Source organism: Choloepus didactylus, chromosome 15, assembly GCF_015220235.1.
Source record: "Choloepus didactylus isolate mChoDid1 chromosome 15, mChoDid1.pri, whole genome shotgun sequence".
NCBI classification, from domain to species: Eukaryota; Metazoa; Chordata; class Mammalia; order Pilosa; family Megalonychidae; genus Choloepus; species Choloepus didactylus.
The window spans coordinates 24,375,162-24,400,394 of NC_051321.1; the positions used below are offsets into that span (position 1 = coordinate 24,375,162).

The 25,233-nt window shown below is 39.5% G+C and overlaps 1 long non-coding RNA gene across 1 annotated transcript in view; it reads left to right on the forward strand.

The window, feature by feature from the left end:
* Window positions 1-324: 324 nt before the first annotated feature.
* Window positions 325-25,233, forward strand: part of LOC119510942 — a 412,157-nt gene continuing 387,248 nt past the window's right edge. The window contains exon 1 of the long non-coding RNA XR_005212075.1: window positions 325-403. This is a non-coding gene — a long non-coding RNA (uncharacterized LOC119510942). The remainder of the gene's footprint in view (window positions 404-25,233) is intronic.

Here is a 25,233-nt window from a genome sequence, read left to right on the forward strand (position 1 = left end):
GATCCTCACAACGCATGTGACAAGTACATGGCTCCTGCGATCTCCCTCCCATAGTACTCTCTTCTTTCTGGCCCGGCTGGGATTCTCACCAGCAAACTCTTTCCTATGCATTTTGGAAGGTTGCACCTGAGACATCCTTGAGGGTCCCACTGAGAGAAGCATTATTCTAAAAGGGGATTCAGAGAGTGAGGGATCCATATTCAATATCTTTACATATTATTTAATTAATGGTAATTTTATTTATTTTTGAACAGGCAATGCCGTTTCATGGTTTAGGATTCAAGAGATATCAACAGACAGAGAGGGAAAACTCTCCCTTCCACTGCTGTGCTCCAGCCACCCAGTGTTCCTCCTCAGACATAACCACTATTACCACGACACAAATTCTTGTGTCTCTTTTCAGGTATATTTTATGTATGAACAAATAAGTATATGCATATTCTTGTTTTTACTTCTTTCATAAAATACGTATTTATTTGCATCAATATTTTGTTGTTATTAACAAACAATAGATCTTAAAGATCATTACATATAGTACACAGGGAGCTTGTTAAGTCTTTTCTTTTTAAAAGCTGTATAGCATTTCATCATATGGCTGTGACATGATGTTTACTCCAGTCCCTATTATGGACATTTACATTGATTCTAACCTTTGCTACAATGAGAATAGCCTTGCATTTACATAGTTTCAAACATGTAGTAGTATAACTGTAGACTGAATACCTAAAAAGGAATTGCTAGATCAAAGGGTATGTGCATTTTCCATTTTGACAGATATGCAAAATTGCTCCACCTAAAAAATACGTTAATTTATACTTCTACCAGTAACGTATAATGATGATGTTTCCCTAGATTCTTGTTTTGTCTTCGCCAAAAGAGTAGATAAACGAGTTTTTCATTATAGTTTTAAAATTTGTACCTAGAATGGAGCGTGACCATTTATTCTTACTTTATTTGCATAATATTTAAAAGACTATATTGCATCTCTATAATGTAAAGTGCACTCAGCCCAGTACTGCTGGGCATATAGCATTATTTAAGTCATAATCCCTCCCCCAAGGCCTTTGCAGTGTGGCATGGAGCCTAAGCAGTGGACCAATAATTGTGGTAAAGGCCAGATATGATACATGCTTCAAGATCATGCAAAGTATGGTGGGACCTCAGCAGAGAGAAGGATCACAGATGTCCCAATGGGAGTTCATCAGAAAGACTACATGGAGAAAGTGATTTTTGAAATGGGCCCTAAAGATTGAGATTGGAAGTGTGTTAGACATTCCAGGGAAAAGGAATGCTGTGTGAAAATGTACAGAGGTCAATGGAATGGTGATGAGTAGTGATGAATCTAGTTTGATAAAGTTAGAATTTCCAGGAAAAAGGAAGGAGAGATTGGTCTACAATGGGGATTTGGGGTAGGTTATGAATGGCCTTGGCTGAGGAGCGTGCAGAAGGTCGGGAAGCATTAGCAGAATCTGGGAATTTGGGAGGGGTTGCGAAAAATGTTGAAAACAATGCTTTGTGAAAATCAGCCAACTCTCCACATTGAGGATATTCATGGGAATTAAAGTCCATTCCCCACCTTCTCAAGAAGCGGTCATTAATTTTGCACTAGGGTGCAAGGAGGAAGATACCATTCTTGCCCTCCAAGGGCTTCTTGCCTTGTGTATGTGTGTGTGCATAAGTATGTGTGGGGAGGAGGTGGGCGGTTAATGAAATATGTTTTAAGCCCTCTCCCCAAATACTAGAATATTTTAGTATTGTGATACTAAAATAAAACAGTAATTAATGACTTTGGTTATTTCAACTTGATTTTTGTCCTCATGAACATTATGCCCAATACTATGATGTTGCCATCTGCTGGAGGGTGATTCTTGATATGTCCCCAAGCATCCATGTTGTCCCCTTGAGCTCACTCTGGGGATTAGGGGGAAGAGATGTTAACCAACTTTCAGGTGAGGACAGTAAGTGCATGCTTAGTTACCTGTTTCCTTGCCTAGATATTCTCTTTTGAAACCTCCTGGAGACATCTGATCCCTAAAGCATTTTAAAATATATCTATTATGTGAATTAATGTGGTCAAAAATTATAAATAAATGATCAAAGTACTTCTAATCACCTTTTAAACTGGTATAATTAAGTAATGTACAAGAGGGTAGAGCACTGGATTTGAGTGCTTTCCACATCTTGTGTACTCATACACCTTCTATTCTCCATCCTGCTAGTTATAGTTTATAAATGTGATTTCTTACTCATGGAAGCTGAGGAGAAGGCTGTTAATCATGGCTGTCTTTAGCTGTTCTGATCTTCAAAGGTCAGAGTTGACATTTTAATATAGAACCTGGGCATCTCTATTCATTCGTTTTATTTTATTTCCCTGGAATAGCAATCCTGGGAGAACAGGGGCATGTGTTGGCAAAGCCCTTTAAGTAACAGATGGCATCAGTATTTCCTTTAGAATAATGTAGCTGGGACTCCCACCCTCCCTAGCTAGTGAGAAAGGGAGAAGCATTTCAACAATAAATACATAAAAACAAAAGGAGGGCTACATCCATCTTTATAAGGAAACCTGATTGAAGAAGCAGGTGGTTTTAAATAGATCTGACTTTAAAGCTTTCATGAGGATTGTAATTTTCAAGACATAGTGAACTAAATTTCCAGAAACTTTTTGGTAGACTAAAATCCCAGTAATTTCCTGTGAGGAGGATTTAAAAATAATGAAGGATGATTTCAGGTAGGGAGAAGAGTCTGTACGGAGAAAAAGGTGTCGGCATCAATGATGCTGAATGCATTTGTGCACACAGGAAGGTGACTTTATCTGTGTAATGGTTATGTTTCTATGAGCAGATGAAGAATTTAGATCAGAATCAAGTTAGAAGCACAGACCCTCTTAATGCAGGTGATTGAAGTCCACGTTATTTTTGGTATCTAGACTTCCAGAGTCCTAATTACCATTTCAGACACACTGCAATGTGGTTATAAGGGAGGATATTATTGTAATAGTTTGGCGGCTGTCATATATGGAGTCAGAGGCCTGGGTCCATTGACCTTTCAAGGTCTTCTTCTATGACTTTGAGATGGGTTAAATTATTTTGTACCATATTTATCAGATGCTGTATGTACTTGGTGTTCTAAAAAACAAATGCAGCCCTCTCCCAGTAGAATCAGAGATTTTCTTTAGAAATGATTATAAATCCTGGTAGGGTTTTACAGTAGGGTTGGGAAAATGCATGCATTTTTATGGAAACAATAAATGGCATGACTATGATGATTTTTATAATTTCTAATCAGTTTTCATTTCTCTATCAGAAATAGAAAATATTTAAATCTTTATGTAAGCATTATATGTTTCTTTTGATACCTTGGACTTGTGAAAAGAGCTTGTTGTATTTTTTCTCCTCTCCACCTCTGTTGTCAGCTAGCATTACGCTGCAGAAGTTGTAATTTGATATTTCAAAAGCTTTTTTTTCTCTGGATCATAATGCATTCTGGAAATGATGCATTGTTTACTTCTTGGGAAATGACTCGGAAGCAGAGCGTAAGTCTCTAACATTAAGTGGCAGAACAATTTTTATGATGCAGTGGCTCTCAAGTTTCATTTTGCAGTTTAGTTTTTATAGTTTTAGTGGGGTAGGGATTTAAAAATTTATTTTAAAATCTATTTTAAAAACATATATTGACTAGGATTCTGGAAAATCTCCAAAGTTGATGGATAGAGTCTGTATTTGATTGGATCATGAACAAAAAGGGTAGGAGATGAGGAAAGGTCATCAAATAACAGCAATGGAGGAAGGTGGGTTGGAAAGCAAATGCAATATACCCTATTGGCTGGAGGTGTGAGAATAAATTTCAGTAATTCAGGTAGACTTCTGATATGTGAGGCTGATGAGGAGGGTCCCAGATATTTGGCTGATCATATCAAATCGTAAACTGCAAGATTCTCTCTATCTTTGATTTGGATCATTTTTAGAATCAAAGGTATCCCCTTGCTTTCACAATGACCAAAGCCAGGTATAAAGAGGAAAACAAGAACACAAACAACCATGCCATACTTTATGGGAACATGGTATATACCAATCCCATTGTGAAGTGCTCTGTATGCACTCATAAAGCATTTGTGAGATATGTCTTGTACAGCCCATCAAGATATATCTCAAACAATCTTCACCACAACCCTATGAGATACTTGAGGTAGTTAAGTTCATGCATCACCTTGGCCAGGTTTTGGTGTCCAGTTGTTTGGTCAAGCAAGAACTGGCATGATTGCTACTGTGAGGATATTTTATGGATTTAAATCATTAGTTGATTACATCTATGGATGATTGCATCTACAATCAACAAAGGAGATTGCCTTTAGCAATGAGAGAAGTCTCCTGCAATCAATAAAGGGAGAACTGGTGATTTCAGCAGTCAGAAGGAAGAATTTCTATCTTTATTTCAGCCAGCTAGCTTCTCCTGGAGAATTCGTTGAAAACCTTCACCATAGCTCCTATTTGCAGCCTGCCCTATGGAATTTGGACTTGCTAATCCCCACAATCACATGAGCCAATTTCTGGAATAAATCTCGTATTATTTATATATTACATATTTACCTTATATATTTAATTATATAGATATAGTCTGTCAGTTCTGTTTCTCTGGAGAACCCTGACTAATATGTAATTAAATTTAGTTTCACTGTTGATTTTTTAATTTTTCTTTATTGACTACTAGAAAATTTAAAGCTACATATATGGCTAATATTTAATTTTTATTTAACCATGTTTAATATGAAGAACAGACATTGAAAAAGTGACTATAAGGACAAAGAGTGTTAGGAAAGGGAAATTTTAATGGGATCTTTGATGTTATTATTTCTGCTTTTTGTACAAACAGATGATGAAAGTGAAATTCCTAAGAGTTTGTTAAACAGATGCAGGAGCAAGAACCTGAGCCTTCTGGCTCCTGGTTTAGAACTCTGCTGTCTTGTAACTACCTTCAGTGGATGTAGAGGACTCTGGGCTTCTATCATTTCTTAACCACTTCAAAGGTTTTTGACAACTTTGAGAGTCTAATTAAAGCCATGGACACTCTTCTCGGGGAAGAAAATAACATGCTTATGAACTATGGTAAATCTATTGTTTTGTCTGTAAAATATCCATTTACACTTCTGGTAATAGCAGGTGGTCTTTCCTTTTGAGAAAACACCCTTCCCCTACTCACAGCCCTTGTCACTGAGGGGAGGGGCTACTCATCTTTTCTAATCAGAGTGATTGGGTCAGGCATGGGTGTTTTACTTTAGTTGGCTCAATCTGAAGATTTTGGAAAGAAGAAGCCCGTCTTTCTGCTGAAGTTGAAGCAGGAAAAGTCTACACAGGAGACTTGGGGCTATTACATGGAAACAGCTGGCCTGGCCTAAGAGATGGAGAAAAAGAGAAATTCTTTGATATCACATCAGTCTCTGGATCTGGCCCTGCCTGAAATTAATTTGTGAGTTATGGAATTCAATGCATTCATTTGTTGAATTAAACTGATTTAAGATGATTTTTCTGACATTTTCAACAAAAAGAGCCCTGTTATCCAAACTGCACATAAAATGGGGTCTACAGATGTCATTTGGCACATCCACTGATGCCACTTTAAGTATCCCTGGTTCATATCATTGGTATGCTGGGAGAGTTGTTTTATGGCATTTGAACAATGCACGATTAATCAATTTGAATGATACATCTTCTTCAGTAATCATACTGTGCACTTATTTGAAGAGGGTGGGATTTATGAATCGGAAATTCTATTTCCTCTCTTTTTTCCTGGAGGATCACCAATAACTTGCAATAATTAGTCTAGTGGGTCTCAATTTAGAATTTATCAAATCACCCATGTATTTACAATGTGATGGCCCTTTAACAATAATTAGAGACTACTGAAATAGGATGATATCATTTTGTTTTTTCCCCACTCCCATCTCCCCATTCCCCCAACCTGCCACCACTGGCATAACCTCAGAACTACCATTAGAATTTATTTTGTATCAAATTAAATTATAGACACAATAAAGTGGTTTCTGGTATTTGATTTGCATTGGTCCCTCTATGAATCATATTGGGAATATTGAGGAAGATTGAAGGCTGTCATATTGTGAGGGCAGTTGCTGAGTGTTACTACAGACACTATTGTGCACAAACTGTGTGCAAGCCTTTTGCTAGCTCTGAGAGGGGAGCTGGAGAAAATCTCCTGCTCTAGGAGATCTTGCAGTCTGGGAGGAGAAAGAAGATGTGTGCCTGAAACACAGTGCCAGAAAACAAGAGAAACAAGTCAAGTGTCATGAGAGAGTTGAGAAAAAGTAAATATATGTAACTGGGTAATCCAGGAACACTTCATGGGAGAGATATTCATCGAGTGGGGCCTTGATGAATGAACACGATTTTAGTGGACTGAGGTCTGTAAATGGGTGTTGGAGGAGAGATGAGCAGAAGTAAAGGTCCAGACACTGGAGAGCACAGGCATGTTTGTGCCCTGGCCCTGTGCATGGATTTGTGCAGAGAAGCTGAGAGAATGGTGATCAGTGTCTGATGGTGAATGGCCTTCATTTCCAAATTATGGCCAGTGGGGAGCCCTTGAAGATGTCTGAGCAGGGAGGTGTGATGGGCAAAGCCAGCTCTAGGAGCATTAATCAAGTCACAGAGGTCCTCGATATGTAAGAAAAGATTGAGCCGATACCTAAGGCTTGGCAAGGATCTTGAGAGGAGATTTTTGTTTGTTTGTTTGCTAAAGGGATGAAGAGAACACAGATGACCTAGTGTACTCTGCTCAGTTCACTTATTGTGGATGAATTTTCTCAGTTGTAGTTCTTCTCATTCTCAATATGCCCATAACTGGAGATTTGTATTCTCTTTCTGAGAATGGCAGTGTTCCAGTTTGCCAATGCTGCCATTAAGCAAAACACCAGAGATGGATCAGCTTTTATTAAGGGGCTTTATTTGGTTACAAAGTTACCATCTTAAGGCCACAAAGTGTCCAAGATAAGGCACCAACAATCAGGTACCTTCACTGGAGAGATGGCCAATCATGTCTGGAAAACATCTGTTAGCTGGGAAGGCATGTGGCTGGCGTCTGCTCCAGAGTTCTGGTTTCAAAATGGCTTTCTCCCAGGACGTTCTTCTCTAGGCTGCGGCTCCTCAGAAATGTCGCTCTTAGTTGCTCTTGGGCCATTTGTTCTCTCTTAGCTTCTCTAGAGCAAAAGTCTCCTTTCAAAGACTGTTTCCAAAATGTTGCTCTGTAAGTTGCAGCTCCTCTCTCAGCTCCTGTGTGTTCTTCAGTGTCCCTCTTGGCTGTAGCAAGCTCACTCCTTCTGTCTGAGATTATACAGTGCTCTAGTAAACTAATCAAGGCCGGGGCTGAATGGTCAGGACCACACCTCCATGGGAATTATCTAATCCGATTTATCACCTACAATTGGGTGGGTCACGTCTTCATGGAAACACTCAAAGAATTACAATCTAATTAACACTGATAGGTCTGCCCACACAAGATTGCATCAAACATAATGGCGTTTTGGGGGACTTAATACATTCAAACTGGCACAGGAATTTTCTGCATTTACTTTTTAAGTATCATGCTTATAGATAAATAATATCTAGTATCATGCTTATGATAAATATCATATTTATTTTAAAGAGCGTGGGATGTGAGGCTCATAACACAATTTCAAATCCCAGTTCACAACTAACTTGCACTGTGGACTTGGGAAAGACACTTGATGTCTCTCAGCCTTAAATAACTCACCTTTCCAATAGGGATAACAAAATCTGGCTCCCAGGGGTTCTTCTGAAAATTTAAATACTCTAATCTCTTATAATATAAAACTCTTAGTCCTGGAACATGGTACAAGTCTCAAAAAGTGTGTGATTGATGATGAAGACTCATCTCCTCATTGTGAATTAAGTGATAGAGACTCAATCTGCGTGCTTTAGTACGAAGAGTTGAGTGACCCTGATCAAGATGTTTGGTTCAGTTTCAGTAAGGGAGGTGATGGCACCACCATGAGTTGATTGGAAGTGTCTTTTATTTTCATGGATTAGGCCAACTGGAGCCGTGGGGTAATGACTCCTTCCTTCATTTCCAGATATTGTCTCAATTCAGATGAGCATGTATGTGTGTTTAACACTCACTGAAAAAAATTGTAATTGCTTACTTGGCAGATTGCTTATGTGACTGGAAAACAAATACATGATTACAAGATGCATTTTCTTAGGTGACTAACATTTATTAAGTCTCCACTCTGTACAGGCACTGCATTAAGAATACTTCATTTCATGTAGTGTTTACATATACTCTATAACATAGCTAATATTATTTTCCCTATTTTATAGATGTGGTGAGTGAGGCTAATTTGCCTAGTCTCACATCTAATAGTTTTTAGAGCTGTGATTCAGTACAGCCATTGTCATTCCAGAGCCCACACTCTTAACCAGTGTACTTTTGAGATGCCTCGATGGGAGGTTTTGGGGTCTCAGGGCATTTGGATTGTTGATTTTAGTTCAAGTGTCAGCTTTTACCTCTTGGGCCACTCCTCGTTCTGTGGCTATGGAGTAACAGAGGCACTTTTGTCAGGCCAGATTTGTGGTACCCTGATTAACCTTGACCCCTGTTTTAATTTCCTCAGTTGCTTAAGCAAGTACCATGAAATGGGTCAGGTAAGACATTGGGAATTTATTTGTTTATGGTGTTGAGGCTATACCTCAAGAAAGTCCAAATCCAGGTGTCATCAAGGTGATGCTTTTTTCCTGTAGACTGGTGTGTGGGGCTGCCTGCTGGCCGTCCCTGGTTCCAGGCTTCTTACATGACAACACACGCGGCAGCATCTCCAGGCCTCTCCCTTCTCTTGCAGGTGCTATTGATGTTCAGCTTCTTTGCTCTCTCTGGCTTTCTCTCTCTGTGTCTGAATTTAATTTCCCTTATAAAAGATACCAGTTACAGGATTAAGGCCCATTCTGACTGGTGGGCCACACCTTAACTAAAGTAACGTCATCAAAAAGTCCTACTTGCTATGAATTCACACCCACAAGAATGCATTTCGATTGAAGAACATGCCTTTCTGGGGTACATGTAGCTTCAAAACCATCACAACCCCCAATCCTTGAAACACGTGGAGGTGCCACCCTCCCTTGCCATCCATTTCTCCCATGATAGTTGGGCTTGATTAGTTAAGTGTAGGCGAGGGAGGATATTTCATTAGTATTCTTTCCCATCAAAAAGTATTCAGCTTACAGTCTGCCCCCAGAACCCTGGAAGCAGAGAGAAAGGGCCTTCTATTTGTTGAAGACTGATATGGCATCAGAAACTCCAGCAAAACCTATAGGTATTGAATCTATCGTTGATTGAATAATAAAGGAGCTCATGCTTCTTCTGACACACAGAAATGTAAATAACAGGCACTGCTTCAGTGTATCTCAATGTGACATCTGTGGATCACTTAATGTGAGTCAGTTGGGAAATGTAATAATTAGTTAAAATGTAACTCTCTAGACCCCACTGTTGGAAATTCTGAAGCAGTCGGGCTTGTTGGTGTCACAGCCATCTGTTTTTATAAATAAGCTTCCTAGGTGTTTCTTATATCTGTTTGTGGACCATGCTGAGGAATATTGGCATCTATACATAAACTTTCCAAAAAATATGGTCTCTCTACTTAAAATTAGAGTTATATTTAAAAATACACAGAGACTATTAATATGAGCACATAAAATTATCAAAGAAAATGAAATCTAGTTATATTTATTCCTTTTCTGATTTTGGCCATATTTTATCTTCTAGTTATCTATCTTGGCTGCTGAGACCACCTGATCTTTTTCAAAGCACTTTCACATTTCAGTTTTATCATTTGAAATTCAAGAGATTGAAATGAGAAGAACACGTTTCAGGCCCATTATACAGTGGTGGAAACTGAGGCTGAGCAAGTTTATATGACTTTTCCAAGTTAATCAGGGTTGGAGCTAGTGATCTTGGCTCTGTGCTTTAAATGGCATCAAGAGTTGTCTCAAGTAGATAGGACTGCTGTGAGTCACCTGGGCCATTTTTCTCACTCCGCGGCCAGCTGTCATTACAATGTCTCAGATGAAGGAGGATGTCATCTCAAAGGCACCTTGGGTGTCTGTTCTAGTTTGCTAATGCTGCAGAATGCAAAACACCAGAGATGGATAGGCTTTTATAAAATGGGGGTTTATTTCGCTACACAGTTACAGTCTTAAGGCCACAAAACATCCAAGGTAACACATCAGCAATCAGGTACCTTCACTGGAGGATGGCCAATGGCGTCCGGAAAACCTCTGCTAGCTAGGAAGGCAGGTGGCGTCTGCTCCAAAACTCTGGCCTCAAAATGGCTTTCCCCCAGGATGTTCCTCTCTAGCAAGCTTGCTCCTCTTCAAAACATAACTCCCAGCTGCACTCCCTTTCCTCCCCCTGATTCAGCTCATTTATATAGCTCCACCGATCAAGGCCCACCCCGAATGGGTGGGGCCAAGCCTCCATGGGAACATCCCATCGGAATCATTACCCACAGCTGGGTGGGGCACATTCCAAGCAAATCCAACCATCACCAAAACATCTACCCCACACAAGACCACAAAGATAATGGCATTTGGGGGACATACTACACTCAAACCGGCACAGTGTCAGACTGACAATGAGACTGTATCTAGAGAAATACTTCTGCCGGTATTTTAGAAATCAAGTATTTGCTGTCTCAGCCATGTCCAAGCCAAAAGGAGAGCATACAGAGAAATCAGAGATTCTCTAGTCCAAAACCACACATTTATTTACAGAACATAGAGCCCAAGATAAAAAGAGATGTTCTGTCCAATGTCATGGCTATAATGAGTTAGCGACAGAGCCAGTGGCAAGATAATCGGCCTCCCAAAGCTCCATGACAGGGTGGAATGAACACAGGGATAGGAATCAAGCAGACCAAGTTTTGGATGTTGCCTCTACCCCCTACTGGCTTTGTGACCTTGGGCAAGTCATTTAACATCTCTGAACCTCAGATTCTTCATCTGTGAAATAGGGATAATAACACAATCCCCATGGGCCATTTTTTAAAATTGACAGTGACATTTCAAAGCATCTGTCCTGACCCAGTGTAGGTTCTTGATGAATGATGATTTTCTTCCTTGTCTACTTCCCCTTTTGGTTCAGAACTCATCCCTCAGGTATAATCTGACACCAAATAACCTGCTTTTCAAATATTATCATATTTGTAAAGCAACATTCTATTGCATATTCATGAATGCAAGTCAGGCTGCAGGGCTACATCCTTTGACTCTGCAGTTTTAGATCTTTGTACTCAACTCTTGGTCACATGAGTGTGAACCCATATGTAAATAGGACATTTGGAGATGTTATTAGTTAAGGTGTGGCCAAATAGAAAGAGGGTGAACCCTAATCCAATATGGCTGAAGTTCTGATAAGCTAAGGAAATTGGGCACACAGAGAGAAAGCCATGGGAAGCAGCCAGAAACTGGAAGTCAATGAAACCTGGAAGAGAAAGGAAAAGATGCCGCCATGTGCATTGGCATGTGACATAAAAGGCAAGGAACCTCAAAGACTGCTGATCAGCCAGAAGGTACCAACCTCAGGCAAGCCTTCTGGCCTCTGAAATCATGAGCCAGTAAATTCTCATTGTTAAGCCAACTCATATGATATTTATTTTAGCAGCCAAGAAACTATAAATCAGAAGGATAGAACGTGATAGATAAGCAAGAGGAGAGGACTTTTTTACTAAATACCTATTGTGTACTGGCCTATTGCTAGCACAGCTTGACCAGCTATCCAGAAAGATCATTCTTCTTTTCCTTGATTAATTTCTGGTGCCTAAATACTTCTGTTTGGAAGCAGATGGATGAAATATAATCTTTTGAGAACTTGGTTTGCCAAAGTATTATCATTCTTGAATTTGTAGCAGCCTTACATCACAAGGGAGTGTGTTACATCAAAATGTTCTCAAATCTGACAGCTTCAGAATGTTTTAATCCCATAGCTGGGAGGTTCCAAATCTGGAAACAAAAATATCACCACTTCCCAGTGTTGGGTTGTATTCTTTAACCAATTCTTAGTGTTCCCTTGAGGTACTCCCTGTCCCCTGGTTCTGGAGATGTGAGACTTACAGACTCTGAGTTCTTTCACCCACCTATATCTCTGATTTTTGAAAAGTGAAAATGAAGCATAGTCCAGTGGGGCTGTTGCCACAGTAGCCTGGGGTTTGTGCCACTTGGCTGCTTTGCAAGGTGGACCTCTCAAAGAGGGGCAAGGAGCTCAAATGCTGTCTCTATTCCCTTTTTTATCTCAGAGGGTGGTGACTGTAGCAGCCTTGATGTCCTCCACTGTAAAATGCCACATGGGGAGGTGTGTGTCATCTTTAGAGCTGCTACAATTCAGGGCCTCAGGCTGCTACCGTTTATAGCTTGGAGTCAGATTTAATAGATCTCTATTTGACAGATTTAAAGTCCATCAGCTCCTGGGGAAGATTTATCCAAAGGGCCTGAAGATGAAAGAATTTGCCTGTCTGCAAAGAGAAGTGAGTGAAACATTTCAGCAGAGGGTCTTCAGCGGGTTATAACCTATAAATCTGTCAGGAATCTTTACTCTCCATGTGCGTGAAATTATGCAAGCTTCTTTTCTCTTTATTGTCATGTTGAATTATGCCCCCTGCATTTTAGATAGATCAACTGTTCCTAGGCAGCTAACTGAACCTTTAGAAGGCAAGGATGTGTTTTATTTTCATGGCAACCTACTCTGATTCAGTGTTCAGGGTGACATTTAATCAGTCATCAAGTGAAAAAAAAAATGCGTATTCGGTAAGTGCAAACCACTTTCCATCATGACCAATGAGATGTAATTGGTGCTATTGACGGCTCTCTGGGCTGCGTTCTGCATTGCTCTATCAGGCTGAAACCTTGAAGACACTTTTTTTTTTTTTTTACTTCGATTACTTGACTAGTTATGAAGTCATCTCCAAGGAAACATTCTATAAGTAAAATGTCCTTATAGATAGCTATGCTGTTTTCCTGAAAAATATGAACTTGGGCATGAATTATCTGCAACCACATATAATAATTAATGCTAAATGACTACTAAGCAGTATTGCCATCCAGTGCTCTTCAGCTTCTGCATAGAGCAAAGGAAAGTGAGGGGCCAAAATCAGAACCCCGCTCCCTTATTTCCTGTCCTCTCAGAAGAAAAAGCACATTTTTCTTATTCACAAAAAAGCAGGATGAGTTGGTGGTAGGCCTGCTGCTGTGTGCCCATATGCTGAAGGTTTAATGCACTATTACATTTAATTTGTGCAGTACTCATACAAGGTAGATGTTATTATTCCCAATTTTATAGATGCAGAAGTAGAGGCTTATGGAGTTGTTATAACTCACCCAATGTCAGATAGCCAATACATGGAGGAATCAGATTTCAAACTCTAGCTTGTGTGGCTGCAGAGTCCTGGCTGATTTCCCATCAGCTGTGGGGTTTTCGCTGTACACAGACATGCCTTTCTGTGGAGAGGTGATGTGTCTTTCATTAGCTGGATTGGATACCAGCTGGCTTCCTGCTACTCTCCCAGGCTATTGTGGTTTTCTTGGTTAATTCTCTAGCACCAGACAGTGTGAGGTAAACATTTAGGAAAAGGAAGCTTTGTTTAGTTGGCTCCGTCACATTTTTGCTTTTTGAATTCATGTAGAATTTCTGTTCTCTTTGGGTAGGATTGTTCTTCTGGCAAAGAAAGAAAATAAGCACAAATTAAAGCAAAAAAGGGAGGAGGCATGGAAGGTGAGACCACAGCAGAAATTAGGAAGAGCTGAGTACCAGGGCCCAGGATTATCAGGAAGTCAGCCTCTAGGAGGACTCTGAGATGTGGCTACTCCCTCAACTTAAGCTCCCCTTTTTGTGACCTCTCTGGGTCTCTCTGCCCATTGCTTCATTAATTTTATCCTGCTCTTGTGCCCTCTGGGATTCTGTTTCTTCAAAACAATGTTGTGTGCGTGGGCTGGTAACAGGGTCTCCAGTTCCTGCTTTCATGGATCTTTCAATTCGCCAACTGGAATTGTGATTTCACTCTGTTGAAATTCCCAATAGCAGGGTTCTGGATTTCAATCCAGAAACTGGCCAGTCCATGGATGGTCCCCCTCTGCTCAGATGTTAGCCATGGTCCAGTCAGCTGGGGCTGGGTCAGAGAGGGTGGATAGCAACATGGTCACATGACGTATCAACCATTCTGCGGGGAACAGTGGCCAGAGACATGAGATAGAAGAGTCTTAGCCCCTGCGCATCAGCTCTGAATTTACTCCAAGCTCTAGTTTCCACTTTCTGCCTTGTCTGTTGCCCTGGGTAGTAGCTCCCTTTGGCATCGCTCCTTCTTCCACAAGCCTGCTGGATTGGCAATAACATTTCAAGCGATCCTCTTACCTTCATAGTGGAACTCCCTTGAAATACTATTTCCCATACACATCCTTGAGCCCCATCTAATCATAGTTTCACCTTTTTCATATAAGATTTTGCTCATTACTAATAATGATAAAATAGCTAATAAATTTACTATATGTCAAGCACTGTTAAGCTCTTTTCCTGCACAATCTCATTCAATCTTCAAGAAAATCTTACATGGTAGCTACCATCATTGTTTCCATTTTTATCAATACTAATATGAAGTTTCAGTGGGAGTAAATGTCTTACCCAAGACATCCAGGGTCCAGGACGGTCCCAGGTGCGCCTGATTCTGGAGCTTATACTCTTAAGCACCACATACTTCAAGTGACTTAAGATAGGCCGATTAGTATCTAATGTAGATTGAGTGTCCTGTTCATAAGGCACCACCCTTTTGTTTCTTCACTTGTAATATATATCCAAGTCTGGTATCTTCACCTAGACTTTGAACCTGCTGTGAGATGAAACCATAGACTATGTCTCCGGTGTCTTCCATAGTACAATTCTACAGTCCCATCAAAAATAAGCTCTAGCTATACTTTTTCTTCTGTTCATCTCCAATATAATTTTTACAAAGATAGGCAGATTTAGGCTTCCTCAACTGAGCTTTAGACCCCTGAAGATGAAAATTTGTCAGTGATAGGGTGTAATCATCTGTCTAACACATTTATCCTGAATTGTTAATGATAGAAGCAGGAGATCTGATTATATGGTCTAATTGACTTTTCTGGTAATGAGTTTTCTTACGGATATTGGACAAGAATTACAAACAAAAGCCAAATCAAACCATACCCAAATAAAGAAAACGCACATTTGGCCCTGCTGCACTGGACAGTGAGAACAACTGGCACTGGTCTCTTCCCAGAAATAGAACCTGCCCTATTGAACCCATTCAACTAAAGGAAGACTCAAAAACATCTTTTTCTCTTTATTGGTTGGTTGAAACAATGAAATATCCTTATTCTTCTGCTCCCACCTCTGTGACCTTCCCCTTAAGGTGTGCTAGAACATGCTTAGATCTCTCTATTCCTTGCTCATGGAAAATAATAACATGGGAAACACAAGAATGGCTTTGGCCATAAAACTAATGTGTCCCTAGCTTCGAGTAGCCCTGGCCTGTGTCTGGGAAACAGCTTTTAGAAGCAACAGCACAAATATGTGTGGGTTTCTTATATTCTAAAACCAAAGGTCTGGGGAGGAACAGGAAATGGTCCACAGAGAACAGGCTCAGTATTCCCAGCTCTCTCCTTCATTTTGCTCTCTGAGATCCTTCCTTTTTATTTGAACCAGTTTCCTGAGCGGCAACCGAAGGGGCATTTGATGCTGAAGACCAGGAGCTGGTGCTAGCTCTGCTGGTTACCAATCATGTGAGCTTAGGCTGTTTGATTTCTTCCTACAGGGCTTTTGTGAGAATGTAATAGGATAATAAACATTAAAGCACTTTATGAAATTATAAAGCCCAAGTAAATGTTATCATTCTAATATTATCTACTATGCTGGCTACCAAGAATGACTTTACTATTCTGGGATACTGTTTTCTTTTGGTCTAGTAGACCGGATCTTGATTTTTTTCTTCAAGGAACTTCCTCCACCCCCACCTCCACTGGAAAACAAAAGGAAAAACAAACAAACAGATAAGTCCCCCAACCTAATTTTAGCATCTCCTTAAATATCGTGAAATCAGGACATTTTTTCCCTTTAGGCTGCTTGTTCTAGTTTGCTAATGCTGCAGAATGCAAAACACCAGAGATGGATAGGCTTTTATAAAATGGGGGTTTATTTCACTACACAGTTACAGTCTTAAGGCCGCAAAGTGTCCAAGGTAACACATCAGTAATCGGGTACCTTCACTGGAGGATGGTCAATGGCATCCGGAAAACTTCTGTTAGCTGGGAAGGCACATGGCTGGCATTTGCTCCTAAGTTCTGGTTTCAAAATGGCTTTCTCCCAGGACGTTCCTCTCTAGCAAGCTTGCTTCTCTTCAAAACGTCACTCACAGCTGCACTCCGTTCAGTCTCTTTGAGTCAGCATGCTTTATATGGCTCCACTGATCAAGGCCCACCCTGAATGGGTGGAGTCATGCCTCCATGGGAGTATCCCACCAAAGTCACCACCCACAGCTGGGTGGGGCACATTCCAAGCAAATCTAACCAGCACCAAGACGTCTGTTCCACAAGACCACAAAGATAATGGCATTTGGGGGACACAATACATTCAAACTGGCACACTGCTCTTCATCCTATTTTCATCTCCTCTGCTTCAAGATGCCTGAAAATAGTTCCCCCAAGAATCTGTTTTGTTTTAATGGTAATTTTCTTTTCCTACATCAATTCCACTGTATACAAAATAATTTGAATTTAAAAAGAAGCCTTTGCTGATAACTAAAAGGACCTTTTGACCCATAACAAATGTATGGGTAAGATTTTGAACCAGTGAATTTTGGTACTCCCCAAATCTTACCTTCGAATAGGGGCTGATTTTCCTTATGGCTAACAAAGAACTCCAGTCAAGTCCTTGTGCCCCATTAACCTGAGCTGGTTGACACTGGTGGGAAAGACCATGGACTTCAGTAACCAAAAACCTGGACATAAATCCTAATACTACCAATCGCTAGCCTTATAGCTTTTGGCAAGTGACTTCAATATGTTGAACCTGTTTTCTTCATTCTTCTTAAAATTGATGTTAGTAATAAAATCCATCAAACAAGGTTTTTGTAAGGATTGCGTGGAGTATATATTACTCAGCACAATGCCTTGCACATAGCGTGTCCCCACAAATTGTAACTATTATAATTTCATTACTGTCATTTTTGGGTGAATTAGTGAAAATAATGTTGATCTAAAATGATTAAAATGTTTGTCTGATAGGGACATCCAGATAGTTCCTATCTCCCAGTCAGTTTCAGTTGCTTTGATTTTTCCAGGACTCAGGGCTTAAGTAGAGCAACCAGACCAGAAGGAATTTCTCCAGGGGCTCCCGGAAGGTCTGGACCTGCCCTGTGGGAGCTGCGTCCTCCAATAGTCAGGTTGAGCACAGGGGATTGTGATTGAACTAGATTGGGAGCCTGGTTCAGCAGGGCCAAATCTGACTGTTGTATAACTCAGGAAGCCTGTCTCTACAAAGAGGGCGGCCTGGCTGATCTCTGCAAGAAACAGCCCTTATAATTTTCTTCATCCCGTAGCTCATTTATGATGAAGCTATATATAGATATGTTATTGAACATGTCTATCATCCATCAGCCTAATGTAATGAAATATCTTATTAAGTAAAACTGGTGCCTGAAATGGTATTGATTCTAAAGCCTTTCATCAGGAATTAAATGTAGTGCCACAACTAGTCAAATAAGACAGACACAGACATTTTAAGTACAGGCAAACCAGGGAAAAGGTCTCGGTGAAACCTCTTGAAGAGCAAAATGGCAGCTACCAGGGTCTGTGGCTCCTTGCTTGAACCCACATCCTCTAACCCTATGCAGGTCTACTGTCTGTGGCCTAGCATGGAAAAGGAAGGCTAGAGTTTAATTACTGTTATTGGTCCTTTATTTGAAAGAGTAAACACCTGGGGAATAGCAAGATGTAACTATTTCAACGGGCACTTAGCCGAGAAAACTAGGATGAGGTTGGTGTGAATGCCATAGGCTTCCAATGCCTTTGGATGTCATTTCTGCTGGGATGGAAAGTTCTTGGAAAAAGATTAGCAGTGTTTGGTGGTTATTTCTCACAACTGCAGTTTGGAGAACTATTTAACAAAGAGTTCTTTCATGCACTTAAGAAGTCAGTAAGCAATGCTTCATTGAAGATGACCTTTAGACTTTCCTTAGACCAAATAGAACCAAGAGAATTTCTCCCAAAAATATGTATTTACTTGGGGGAGATAAAAGGAAGACAGAGTGACAATTCCTTGAATAATTTCACAGGACTAGTAATGGTAAAGAACTATATGAAACTTTACATAGTTCACTTCCTACACCTGGCTAGGCCATCATGAAAAAACCTTGGAAACAGGTGGAATGAAGAAGGCAGCTCAATGCTTCTCAAAGAGAGCTCTACAGACGACAAGAAAATCACTTGGAGGTGGGAAGCCTGGAGTAGGGGGATGTGGAGGTTGGGGGAATGGGGGGTGGATGGGAGCAGTGGGGTGGGAGAAGTGATTGCTTTATTAAAAGTGTAGATTTATGGGCCCCACCGTGGACTGACATCTGATTTCCCTGACTGGTAAATTTGCAAACTGGGCTGCCTGGCTTTTCTTCCTGGGAAGTAACTGCTTGCAGGGAGCTGGTGATCCCTGTTGTTCTCTCAGAGGCGTGTTCTTTCTCCAGCCTCCTCCTCCAGGGGATCCACTTGTATCTGAGTGCACAGTTAAGTCTTCCTAATTCTGAGATTCAATTGGCAGACCGATTTGTTTTGTTTTGTTTGCACCTATTTGTTTGCACACTAAGCTATGTCCTCCAGTTTAGACTTGATCATAGTAAAGGCGATATTGTCAGGTCTCATTGGCCTTTCACCTGTTCAGAACCAAGGATGGGATGGATGACTGTTATTTATTGCATTGATTTGTGTCTCCTGAGAACTAACCCATTTAAATGACCCTTTCTGCATTGATTTTGCCTACCACTTATTAGTACAGAGCACTCACTGTGTTGACATCCGCAGGTTTCCTTTGATCTATCAGTCCCTTCACTCTGATTGGAGAAACACCTGTTTTCTTTGACAGTGACATTCGTGTAGGAACATCACACCACTGATACTGAATTCTCTTTTCTTTGGCAGTTCTCCCTCTCTCAAACAACTCTTCTCACAAATCTTTCTATCTCGGCATTCCCCAGGTTTTATTTATATTTTCATTTCTTGTTTTTCCCTGGCAGAGATGAGGTTGTTGGTTCTTTAGGCAGGGATAAGATTTTCTTTCTTTCTTGACTGTCACTTTGAAATGGAAATCCCTTAATTTATGTCAAAAGACACACTCAGGGGAACTCCCTAGTGGGAGGAGTCTCTTCCTTTAAGGCTCAGGACAAAGCAAAGCACTTCCATGACCTTTCCTGTTATTTTGCCAAGCAATCAGTTGCTCCTTACATTTATCTCCCAGAAACTGTTTCCTTGGACATTATTAAATGCTAAAGTCATTGTGGCTTATATAAGTAGTTGGCATATTATTGTTTCTTTCACTAAATTGTACCTCCTGAAAGGCAGGGATTGTGGTTTATCTTTCCTTTTGTGTAAGTCTAGGTTATAACCTGAAGCCAGACACAGATTATGTGACCTGGGATGCCACAGGATTCATGCTTCTATACTCAGGACACAAACAGGCCAATGAATGGATGTTTAGAATGTGGCTTGCACAGCACCATGTTAGAACTAAGCACAGCAGCCAAGAGGAAGGACATGGGACCCAGATTGAAGGAGGCTGGGGGTAGGTGGGTGGGGAACTGGGTTGCTAGAGGGTGAGGAGGATGGCAGTTACATGCTGATAGAGCTGCAGTTGCTGTAGTATTTTGGACTGGAGTGGCATCTGTCAAGTGGTAAGAAATAGATGAAAGATGAAATTGGTCGGCTTAGAGGCTTGAAAACAATTCTTGGGGAGAGTAGCAAGTCAGAATTGACAGTTTATTGCAATGCAAGAGGGCTCAGGTTTACCCATCTTCTTGGGATAATCTGTTTTGGTTTGTGGTTATTCATCCAAAAAAAAAAAAAAAAAAGAATGCCCATACGAAAAGTTTGGGTCTTCATTCACAACTATTATAGCTGAGGAAAATATTTTTATTTGGTGCCAGGCCAGATCAGGCAAGAACTAGGCAGCAGTCCACTCATAACTTAATTACAAAATCATATTAAAACAAGGCAATTTAATTGCAATCATTGTTAAAATAATTTATGTATGAACAGCTATTATATGCATTCATACCCTATAGTACATTTTATCCCAGCCTGGTACTCTATGTGCCTCATTATATTGTAAAGTACAACGTCATTAACCTGAAATTTCATTAGCCATACTGTTTTGAAATGGCATTCTGTTCTCTGATTGGTTTGGAATTGTTAAGCTCTCTTAGGTTATTTATCTGTTACTACTTAATTTCTCTGAGAATCTCTAATGACTCTGCTTATAGCTATTTAAGCAGGTGTGACCTGTGCTGAAAGCAGCTGGCTTTCCTTGAACATCTGGAGTGGGTCCAGAATAGGTTCAGGCTTCTTCACCTGTCTCTCTTTCTTTGTATTTGTCTCTGGCTTTTAGTGATTCCAGAAGCCCAATACAAGTTTCCAAGTTCTGGGTCATTGGAGTTCTTGGCGCCTTTACAGAGAGTACTCTAAAGGCAAAATGCCGCTGCTGTTTTTGAAGCCAACACATCACTCCACTTTGAGTGGTCTGGTCCAGTGAGCTGAGTGTGTTTAACATGTGCGATGAGTCTAGAGTTGTGGAGTAGAAATCCTCATGTTGATAGCTTCTTCCAGATAAAACCTGTTTAACTAATACAGTGCATTTATGAACTTAGTCAAGGTCAGCCATCATATTTGGGCTCAAATCTGTGGATGAATCAACACAAACTTTCCTCTCTTGCTGGTGCAAGGACTGGATATTTGTTGGAATAGGAGGTGACTACTATTTATTGAGTTTCTGCTATCAGCGTGCCAGGAACCATTGAGCTAGGCATTTTCTTATTTAATATCTCAACCCTATTTCCCTACTCTACAAAAGTAGGTATTATTAAAAACTTCATTTTATATCCAAAGAAACTCAGGTTCAGAGAGAGCAAGTTAACCCAGTCTCTTGGACACCAAAGCCAGAAGGTCATTTTAGTCAAAGTACAGCTATTGGTCACTCCTGGGGAGGAATATTTCTGCATAACCAAATCTTTATGGAGCAGTATGCCATATTTATTTTCTCAAAATTAAAAAGAAATCTATTTTGATGCAGTTTATTTCTAAGATAAATTTTGCTTCCAGTCTTCTTGGAAATAATCCCTTTGAATATGTATTTGTTTGCCTTTTTATTATCTGCCTTTACTGTGGGTCTGTAACTCCATAATGGCAGGTACTTTGACAGCAATATTAGCTATTGCACCCTACTGCATCTAGAACAATGCAAATGACATACTAACATGCCCAATAACTGTTGAATTAGTCTATTATGGTGATTGTTTATTATACTGTGACTTAATATAATCTGCCTTTAAGGTTATTGAAAAGTATAAGACTATTTACTCCTTACCCTAAATATTTATGTTCTTTGCTTTCTTGTGTATGTGTTTTTTTAAAACAGTTTTTCAGTCTCCTTTTTTTATTGTAAGCTATTACCACTCCACTGGCATTTATTTAGTTTTCAGAATAAGTTTGCCAATAGCAGGCATTCTGCTGCTTCTAATATGAAAGCTGTAGTGAATTAGCGAACCAGATGCCCTACACAATTCAAATTGTTTGAAGGTTTGAGACCTCCCCCAGGAGTCAGCAAATATGTTTAAGTATAAGTTTGTGGCATCTCCCAGAATGAAAAGAGTTTTGAGTATTCGAGGACACCTCTATTAGCTAACATTTTGGTCTGGGTGTTTTCTAGAACATTGACAGATAAGTGAGAATAGAAGACAATGTTGGTGCCCTATCTCCCCTCAGCTCTTGCTGGACCAACTTCCACCTGCCTCTGCCTCGTTAAGGCTTTCCCTGTGCACACCACAGGCAATATGTTCTGCAAATTATCACTCCTAAGAAGGCGGGGAGCCTCAACCAGTGATTTTCGTACATAAGTACCCAGTTTCGTTCCCTCACTCATGTGGGAAAACTCCGATGTGTACATTCCTGACTCCCAAACTTTCCTAGTATGATTAAACTCCAGTCATCCAAATGCTAACTTGCTCAATAAATCACCACTGTTTCCTTATTTTTGAATTGTGGATGATAATACCAATTTAGAAGTGTTGTTACAAAGATTAACTATTATTGCTACTGAATCAGGACCTAACTGCAGCCTCTAACAGCTGGTTAAAGCCAGTGATGGGAGACGAGAGCTGGGGTTGCTTGTTTGGTCTGGTACTCAAAACGCTCACTCATTTAGTTTTTGGCACCTGGCTTTATGTTTCTTAAAGGGCCTCCTCTACTTCTGTTACTCTCTTCAATCATTGTGATTATTTTGCTTTACCAACATAAGTTCTTGAACTTTTCAATGGCCTTGTTATAAACACCATTTTCTGCTCTTATGAATTGTTAGAAATGTACCACACCAATGCAAGGTGTTAATAATAGGTGTTATATGGGAATCCTGTATTTTGTACATGATTGTTCTATAAACCTACCACTTCTCTAATTTAAAAAATGCAATTTTCAATGGCAAAATATTTATATCTGGGAACTAAAAGGGTTGCTTATTTATCTTTAGCACATTTCAAGTGAGGTTTGGTTCTCACATGTTCTTTTTTTAAATACTTCCTTGGGTATACTCTAAAGTATAAAGTACAATTTGCTTGCACTTGACTTTAAAGTAATTTTGAAGAAACACCTATTATTCCAACTCTATTTTATGATTTATACTTTTCAAAGCACATCGTATGTTTTACCTCATTTGATCCTCATGTTATCAGAATTATTTCTACTTTCCAAATGAGAGAGATTGTGACTCATAGAGCACAGAAATAAAATTGGGACTTGGGTTTATTGGTTTCCCAACTCAATGTTCCATCCATTTTACCATATTGTCTCCCATTAATAATTTAATTTTTATAATGTGGTAATAATAATATTGGTTACAATAATAAGTAGATGTCTTTCTAATACTTTATGCCCCTCAAATTTCTGATTCCTACCCATAAAACCCTCACTTTACTCCTAAACATGTATAAGAGTTTATGATTTTCATATGGTGATCTAAAGAAAAGAATTATTCTTTTACTTTCCCCCTAGACTTTCTCTTCCACTCCATGAACTATTTTTCAGTGCTAGGATTTCATAATTTTAAGCAATGATGCAAGAATGAGTATCCAACCATGGCATTTCTAATTGGCTGCAAACATAATCCAGTATCCTCATTTTACTATGTTGTCAGAGTTATTAATTGGCCCTGCCTAGCCACCAGCAAAATATAATAGTTTACACAAACAGTGAATCTAATTTCCTCTGAAAGATCCTTGTATAGGAGTGGTGCAGCCAGAGAACCAGGGAGAGAGGATTCTCAGTGTAACTTCAAAAGATCAATTTGCTTCCAATTTTCTGCTCTTGATAGACAGACATAGAAGAAAATATCATTAATTTATTTAAATATGTAGGATTCTTTTCCAATTTGAACAGGCCAGCAAGTAAAGGAATGAGAAATTCTGCAACACAATCATGCTTAGCCCAAATCGGGAGAGATGGGCTCTTCCACCCCACTTCCCGACACTTCAGTTACCAAGTCCATACGCACTTTAATAATTTACACAGGGAGAGGACTTTTTTTCTTTGTGATCATTATGTATCTATTTCTTTGATAGTATTATTTATTTAGATACCACTGGCTCAGACTTGGTGGATTTAGATCCACTTGGTAGATTTAGAGTCATTAAGAGTTATGAGTTATTGATTTCTAGTCCCAACCTCTATGCCCTCCCCTCCTTGGGCAAGTCACAAAATGTCTTTAAGCCTCACTATTTCATTCATGAAAGTGGTTATGATCCTTGCTTTGCTCACCCCATGAGGTCATGCAATTATTAAATGAGAAAGGCCTTCAGAATGCTAATTTACTGCAAACATTCAAGAAAAAAAATTAAGATTAAACACAACAAACAAAAATGTAGATAAATAAAAGGTATAATTAAATTTACTTCAAAGAATAAGGTGTTTTCAAGTTACAGGGGAATCATTATTTACATACTAACAATGAATATGCTAATGAAAAATCTTCATGATTAGTTTACTAAGGAAGGTTTGTTCTGTGAAACATTTTCTGGTTACCTTTTGTTAATCAGAGTCTGGTTATTTTACCTTTTAAATAGTCCTTATAATTCTGAGCTTTTAAAAATTCAAATCTATTGTTACTTTAGTATAAATTAGTCAACTGGTATACTAGACATTTTCAGTGCTTAACTTGACAAGCCTAGCATTAAAAAAATCTGTGTTGAAAACATACTTCCTTTGCCTTCTGGGGAGAAAAAAATACTCCTTTGAGCTTCCTCTTCTGGGATGAGTCTTAAATCAATCAGAGAAGAAATGGGAAGATGGTTTCCTTCCTCCACAGTCATATTTAGTTCAATGCTTGAGGGTGGACAAAGCATTGTCTTGTTTATGACGAACACTGTGAGTTTGACTGTTCAGCTTGAGATGATTCCATGGAAGATTATTCAAAGTCTGAGAGTTCATTTATGTGTCCGCAAAGACTCAGTTTACTGCTAGCACTCATCTATTCTGCTTTCTGCAGATCTATACAAGGTGTTTCAAATAAGCAATGCTAAACCTCTTCCAAAAATCTATCCCCAAACAAATTTACTAAGAGTATAATCAGCTTTGTGGTACAAAATGCTAAAGAGATAGCAAAAATAATGTCTTCTTACATGTACTATTAATAATTATTGTTGGGTTTTTAAGGAGCTTGTAGTTTATAACAGATGAACTTTATATCAAAAACAATTAGTGGACAATAAAGCATATTGAATCATCAAGGGATGCAATGTGTGAATCAGGTTTTAGTGCTGTGGAAATGGGGGGAATAGATTGACAGCTCTGGATGTGGTACTTTAGGAAAACTTGGAGGAGAAATGTGTTGAGTCTCATAGGATAAACAGTTTAAATAGAATAAAATGTCATAGAAGGGTTGCTAAAATTGGGATTGAGAATTGGA